Consider the following 8,313-nt stretch of genomic DNA (forward strand, 5'->3'; position numbering starts at 1 on the left):
TGCTTGGGAAACTCATTTCTCCCACCCAAGGTGGCTTTGTCAAAGGGAGACATATATTGGACAATGTAATACAGGTACAAGAAGTCATACCTTCCAGTTATCTTCGGCAGGAGCAAGGTATGCTCATAAAATGCATTCGACCGAGTAAATCTTTCTTTCCTGTACAAAGTCCTCCTTTCCTTTGGTTTCAGCTCTAAATTTGTCAATTTGATTAAATCTTGTACTGAAAACCCATGGATAGCTCCTTCAGTTAATGGCAGGCTAGCAAACTATTTCCAAGCCTTGAGGGGAATAAGGCAAGGCTGCCCCCTCTCCCCTTTCTTGTTCATTTTGATGGCAGACTCGCTAAGTAGAAAACTGACAGCTGAAAAGAAAGCAGGGATAACTCTAGGAGTCAGGTTGATGAAAGGGCTAGAGCCTCTCAATCACGCACTATTTGCAGATGACACTCTTCTTTTGGGTGGAGCCTCCATCAAGATAGCCAAAGTTTACAATGGAATTCTTCAAAATTTCTGCAGCATATCAGGAGCTCTTATAAATAAAAGGAAAAGTGCAATATATGGGTGGAATGTGGATCAACAAGCAATTCAGAGAATAACCCTCTCCTTAGGCTTTTTGGGATTCGCTTCTTGGGATAAAATCAAATATCTCGGGTTACCAATAACCCTGGGCCCTAACAAATTATTGTTGTGGAAAGAGGTAATAAGCAAAATTAAGTCCAAGATTACAGCTTGGCGAGGTCAATGGCTTACCAATGCTGGGAAACTCATCCTTATAAAATCTGTACTGTCCTCCCTGCTTATTTATCAGGCTTCCTTTCTTCTAGCTCCAAAGAAGATCATGAAACAAATGTCCAGACTTATTAGGGATTTTCTGTGGAGAGGAGGAAGAGGAAACCAAAGAAAATTCCATCTAGTGAATTGGGATACAATTAAATGCCCCATCTTTGAAGGATGCCTGCAAATAAGATACCCAGGCCTTGCCAATCTGGCTCTTGGAGGTAAAATAATTTGGACCCTCTTCTCAAACAGTAAACACCCTGTCAGTCAGGTCATAAAGAAAAAATATCTAAAAGGCTCATCGCTAAGGAACATACAGATAGATAACAGCATCAAAGGGATGTCGATATGGCATCTCTGTCGCCGTGGGATAGAGTTCTTCCAAAAACACTTGTATCGCATTCCTGACAATGGAAAAAACATGATGCTCTGGCAAGACAACATAATGGGACAGTCGCCTTTGAGCAAAAATGAAGTAATCAAAGAAATCAGGCACTAGTTCATTCAGCAAGGAGTCCTCACCCAGGCAGATATCTCAACATGGGACGAGTCCGGAAAATGGCGAACTTGGGAAATTCCTCGAGTTCCAGATCAAATGCGCAGTCAAAAGACCCTCCTGGAAGAAGCGTTAATGGGACTAGCACTGGTTCACATGCGTTTGACGGACAAATGGGAATGGGGAAAGACTGAAATCTACAACGCAAGGCATGGATTTGCCTCTCTTCAACCACAACAAGCTTCGAGCCATACTACATCTGTGTGGAAACAAGTCTGGGAACCTCTCGGTCTCCCCAAAATAAATTTCTTCACCTCGGTATTAATGCATGGGAAAGTGCTAATTCGTGACAATCTGACTAAAAGAGGTTATCTCGGGCCACATTAGTGTTCTCTCTACTACCAAGCCTAGGAAACCATGGAGCATGTGTTTGTGGACTACTCTTTTTCTCAAGAAGTTTGGGACTGCATCCTTCAAGGTCTCAATGTCTCTGCCCCATCGTAAGTCAAAGTAGCTAACCTTTTTAGCACCTGGAGAATGTTTTATCCCCACATGACCCAAAGAATGACAACATGGAATAGAATTTGGAATGCAGTACCTAAATATGTCTGTTGGAAAATATGGCTCGCCAGAAACGACCAGATCTTTAACAGCATTTCGAACTCCCCTTTGAAGGTGGCAGCAAAAGCAAAAGCATTACTCCTCGAGACTGTGGCCAATCGTCCCCTTAAAAACGATAACATGCTTCTCCCAAAAAATGGATGGGAACTTATATATTTCAAGACAGGATAAACAACACCACTTGCCCCAATAAACCTCTTGTATGGAGACTACGAGAAACGGACGCATATTTTCAAGCTTGGTGGAGGAAACAGGGTAAAACAAAAATATTTTTTTATGGTGCCTCCAAAGGCAATCCAGGGACAACAAGCGCAGGGAGAGTGATCTACTCCCCGGATGGTATTCATGAAGATAGCTTCAGCTGGGGACTTGGACAGAGAACTAACAACCATGCAAAAATTCTCGGGTTGCTAAAAGCCTGTGAGATAGCACGTGAAAAATGCATTAAGGAAATACAAGTCTTCGGGGACTCAGAAATTTTGATAAAGATATTAAATTCGGAGGACCACTTCAGCAATCCAATGCTCACTAAGACACTTCAAAAGCTGAGATATGTGCTCCAAGAATTCTCTTCCTATCTCCTTTTCCATATTCTCAAATAAGGAAGCAGACATAAAAGCAAACCTCGCATGCCTCCTGCCACAAGGAACCTTAAGCAAGAATGATGAAGAACCTACATGGAACCCGATCTCGTAATCTAGAGTAAATCTACACCTATGTAAGGAAAAGGAGATCTGCAACTAAAAGGAATCCTTAATATTGTATTGATGGTTGTTTTGGTTTCGGCCCAACCGGTTTTACATAATTAATATAACCGTTATAGTTAAAAAAACAAACAAACAAACAAACAAAAACAAAAACAGAAACAAAACTATAACGACTAACATAACAACTAGTTTAAGAGAATATATATATATATATATATATATATATATATATATATATATATATGAGTCAAGACCTGATTAATGAGTCAATATCCTATAAAAAAAAAAATTAAACGAGACTAAAATTAAAACAAAGCAATCAAATGGGAGGCCAATTTTTTTTTTTTTTTGAAGTAAGAAAACATATCAAAAGAATATTAACATTAAATGCAAATACCTATATAGAAAAAGAAAACATAAATAGAAATGTCAAACCCTAAAAAAGAAAACAATCTGCAAACAAAAACAAACTAGGAGGACAGGACAGGGACCCAACTTCTGCTAATATTCCAACCATCGTCTCTATTTAAATTATTGGGCCTTTTTTCTTTATTTCCAAGGCCTCCCTGAATTTACGATGATGGAAATGACATGGGCTACCTCAATGCAGATGTGATGCCTAGATTTTTTTGCATGTTTTGCCAAAGCGGAGGAGCGAGTCCTACCATGTTTGATGTCAGCAACATGCTCACGAATCCTTTGATTAATTGAGCGACCAGTCTCACCAATGCAGGGAGTCCCATAAGAGCAAGGGATGATGTAAACACCTTTCATGTTTTTGGGGTCCATAGGGTCTTTAACAAATCTTAGGGAGCTTCAGATCATATTTAGAGGCATAAAGGTTGAAGGAACCTTATGCTTCTCTAGGATCCTTGCAATCTTGTTTGTAGTTCTTTAGGATCCTAAAGAAGCATAAGGTTCCTTCAACCTTTAGGCCTCTAGATACCATCCAAAGCTCCCTAAGATCCGCTAAAGACCCCGTGGAAAGGTGTTTATGTTATCCCTTGCTCTTGTGGGACTCCCTACATTGGTGAGATTGGTTGCTCGATTAATCAAAGGATTCGTGAGCATGCCATTGACATCAAGCATGGTAGGACTCACTCATCTGCTTTGGCAGAACATGCAGAAAAATCTAGGCATCACATTTGCATTGAGGAAGTCGATGTCATTGCCAAGGTTAGTCATTTCCATCATCATAAATTCAGGGAGGCCTTGGAAATCGAAAAAAAAAAAAAAAAAAACCCAATAATTTAAATAGAGACGATGGTTGGAATATTAACAGAAGTTGGGTCCCCGTCTGTCCTCCTAGTTTATTTCTATTTGCGGATTCTTTTGTTTGTTAAGATTTGACGTTTCTATTTATGATTTTTGTTTGTTTGCTTTGTTTCTATATAGGTATTTGCATTTAATGTTAATAATCTTTTGATCTGTTTTCTCACCTTACAAAAAAAAAAAAATTGCCCTCCCTTTTGATTGTTTTGTTTTAATTTTAGTCTCATTTAATTATTATTTTTGTTATAGGATCTTGACTCATTAATCAAGTCTTGACTCCTCTTGGTTGGAATATTAATAGAAGTTGGGTCCCCGTCTATTCTCCTAGTTTATTTCTGTTTGCAGATTATTTTGTTTGTTAAGATTTGACATTTCTATTTATGATTTTTGTTTGTTTGCTTTGTTTCTATATAGGTATTTGCATTTAATGTTAATAATCTTTTGATCTGTTTTCTCACCTTACCAAAAAGAAAAAAGAAAATTGCCCTCCCTTTTGATTGTTTTGTTTTAATTTTAGTCTCATTTAATTATTATTTTTGTTATAGGATCTTGACTCATTAATCAAGTCTTGACTCCTCTTTATATATATATATATTATTCTTAAACTAGTTACTATATTAGTTGTTATAGGAATATTAATTTTCATAAACTAGCAGTTATATGATCTTTTGGTCTCTACATCGCCCTCTATTTAAGCCTGTGCCATGATCTGCATCTTCATCTGGTCCTGATGATGAACCACACTAGCTGGTTCGAAACGCGTCGGCAAAATTTTCTCCTATGTGATTTCTATCGAAAAGACTCTTCTTAATGTAATATGGATCACAGAAGCCTGATTTCAACCATTAAGTCTGTTGAATTTTGAGAGAACTCTAAATTTCTAGCTCTCCATATGAAATCGAATGAGGTCGAAACCTCTCTCAAACATCCTAAGTCATTTCATGGTAATGTTAAAAATTTAAGTGAAAGGATGAAAATGAGAAATAAAGGAAATGTCACTTTAACTTTAAGAATTTAACATAACCATTGATTTCTAGTGTTGTTAGGGTTCATATGTGTGAGACAAATGAGAGAGGAGGCATGTTTTTCTTAGAGGAGTTGTTTTTGGAGGGAAACAACCACAAACTTTCCCTTAAAACAAAATCAAAACTCACAAAACTACATTATCTGGGGTCTGTAGCTGGCCTGGCAATAAACTGGCCGATTTAAGAAGGAATCGACTAGTTTATGGGAAAATCGGTTGGTTCTTTCATAACCCGGTCAGTTTATGACTAGTCAAACCAAAAAATTGGTGCGCTTCTCACAAAACCGGTTGAATGGCTAGGGCTAATGAACCAGTCGGTCTGACCAGTTTCTGATTTAGACCGATCGATTTTGGAAACTATGCGTTTAAGGTGAATGAATTTCACTTAGTAATATTGCCAATAAGTGTTAATCTAGTTTTTCATTGATTTCAATAGTTGATCGTTGATATAGCATTGACTGGATGGCAAATATTCTTGAAGATGCCAGAAGATGACTACAACCCTTGTTTAAGATGATGGAGTGTCAATCATGCTATGACATGTCTACATGATGACTTATGTGGACCATGATGATGACATATGTGGACCACACTTGATGAACATGATTGGAAGACTACCTTGGAACCTATGACATATCACTACATCACTATGACTGCACGAGTATATGAAGGACATTGTTGATGTGTCATGCTACATGGATGCTGCACTCCTACATAATGACTCTATGATCCTATGATGACATTGATAATAATGAATAATTCAAAGAATGAAGAAGCCACGCTATCCCAAACATTCCTCATGTTGTCCCAAACTTTTTTATGCATAAAATTTAAGGATAGTCACAAATAAAATATATTTTGGACACCTTGGAGGAATCCTTTCAAAATGGATCCTAGACCATCTTAAAGAGGATTTTTTCCTCTTTCTAACGAGCCTTTATTTGCCCCAAAACTCCTAATAGTTTGTGACATATTGAATTTTTAAGTTAAGGAGATTATTCCTTGCTGTGAGCCGACCTACACTCAGTCATACAAGTCGACCTCGCTTCAAATAGACATGTCTCTTCTGTTATAAATGAAATCTCTATAAATAGATGTCTAAACACTTCATTTTGATAAGGAATTCAGGCAAGAATTCAGACATACGAAGTACAAGAGAAGAGAAAAGGCCGAGGAGAACAAGGAGACTATTATTTAGGATGAAAAAAAGGATAATTCTGTTTGGGCATAAAATCCTAGTAGAAGTTGTTGTATTTTTCGTGGTCAAAGCTGTCGTAGTTGTCGTGGTCGAAGCTGCCATAGTTGTCGTGATTGAAGCTATTGTAGTTTCCATGGTCGAAGCTGTCGTAGTTGCCATTGTTGACGCTGTCGTAGTTGTCGTGGTTGAAGCTACCGTGGCTGAAGTTGTCATAGTTGTCGTGGTTGAAGTGTTGATTTATTGGGATTGAACAAATAGAGCTTGTTTAAGTCTTCTCTTGAGAACAAAATAGGGCAGAGTTGGAGAACTTTGTGAAGCAGCATATTGAAGATTTGTGGATATTGTTGAAGACCATAATGCATTGATGCCATAATGAGGTGACCTTGAAGAAGTTTTGTTTTGGTAACATGAAGAGCAGTGGTGACACCTACATGTGAAGAACAAGGTTGTCATTGATGATGTGACATGGAGACTAAGTGAAGGCGTAGCTGAAGATTGATAGGGCTTGTTGATGAAAACATTGGGAGACGTAAAGTATAACCAAACATACCTTGACAAAGTGAAGCTATAGGGTTGGAGCCCTTGGGGTTGGTGCCTCAAAATTGACAAGGTTGGTGCCTTGGGAAGTCCAAGTTGGTGCTTGGAAAATATAAGATTGGTGGCCTTGGAGTTGGTGCTCCTAAACTCAAGGTTGGTGAATTGGATAAGATAGGGTTGGAGCCCTTGAGGTTGGTGCCTCAAAATTGACAAGGTTGGAGCCTTGGAAGTCCAAGACAGTGCTTTGAAAATACAGGTTGGAGCCTGGGAGATTGAAGATCGGTGTCTTCACCTAGGGTTGGAGCCTTACATATATTGTACTTGATTTATTGAATAAATTAATAAAAGAATTTTCTTATTGTTCATTTTGTGTTCTAAATATAAGTGATCTAAACGGTAAAAGTAACAATTGAAAAGAAATATTGATTCACCCCCCTATCATTATTTTCAACAGTAAGACTTCTAAACACTTTAAAGCATTTTTTTGTGGTTCATGTGCAACATATTTGGGATGAGATTGGAGAAAGTGATGTTGAGAGAGACAAGATGCTTTTAAAATTGGCGAAAGAGTGTTTGGAGGTTTACTGTAAGAACGTGGACCATATTAACCATGCATGGGCATGGCTTCATTAGTCACTTGCAGATAAGGAAGCAGAGCTCACATTTCTCATAATTTCCATAGGAGACACAAATCTTCACTCCCAGGTAGAATGCATCCACACACTGGCACTTTTATAGGATAGACCATAACTGATTTTTGTCACTTTTCCATGGGATGTCTATTAACATTCATGGTGGCACTTTTAGATGTGATATCCATGCACTAAGGTATTTTTTACTTGACTTAAAAGTTCATGTAAGCTGCTTAATACGATAAATGAAACCTATGTTGTTATACCCAATATAACATGTTGCATAAATATGCTTAAAATAATGGATAACCCAACGTAACCTATTTGGGAATAGGAATCATATGTATAAAACATGATGATCTTTAATAAAAATGCAAGTCCATTGTCGCAATTATGAACTTGAAGACATGCAACTAATTTGAAATTGGCTCTCAACTCTAGCCCTGGTTAAACAATTTATTATGACCTTTTCCAAGACTTGTCAACTTGGGTCTCAAGTAACTTATGTGATTGTCTCAATATGCATTGCATTGTCTTTAGTAGGCTTCTTTGGAAACTCAACTTCATGTAAGGCAGAAAAAGTATTCTTTAGAAAGAACTAAAGAAAACTTTGACATTTGTTTTTCCAATTATTATTTCTAGTGGTTTAGTGTTGTTATGTATCAACAATAATGTCCATTTGTGTGTGCTTGTTCTCCCAATTGTATATTTGTGCCTAATGTTCCTCTTTCATAAACTATAATTATAAATTCATAACAAACTAGAAAAAGAGTGGTCTTGCTATCAAGATGTCCGACGAACAAAATCGTTCAGTAAAGAAATCAATGTGCATTGCCAGTCGCAGATGGAAAATCTCCATTCGTAGAGGGAAAACTATTAATACTAACAAGAGTGAAGTTGTATAAAGGATAAATAATATGTTGATTGACATATGGATTATTGCATTATGCAGAGGTATATTTATGTTGTCATCTTGCCCCTTCATCAATTATCCAATTTTTCTATTAATGGATACTATTGTTATTATTATCTATCCATTTGTAACTA

The sequence above is a fragment of the Pinus tabuliformis genome, chromosome X (genome assembly GCF_031772625.1).
Source record: "Pinus tabuliformis cultivar Carrire ecotype Pingquan chromosome X, CPIR1, whole genome shotgun sequence".
Classification (NCBI taxonomy): domain Eukaryota; kingdom Viridiplantae; phylum Streptophyta; class Pinopsida; order Pinales; family Pinaceae; genus Pinus; species Pinus tabuliformis.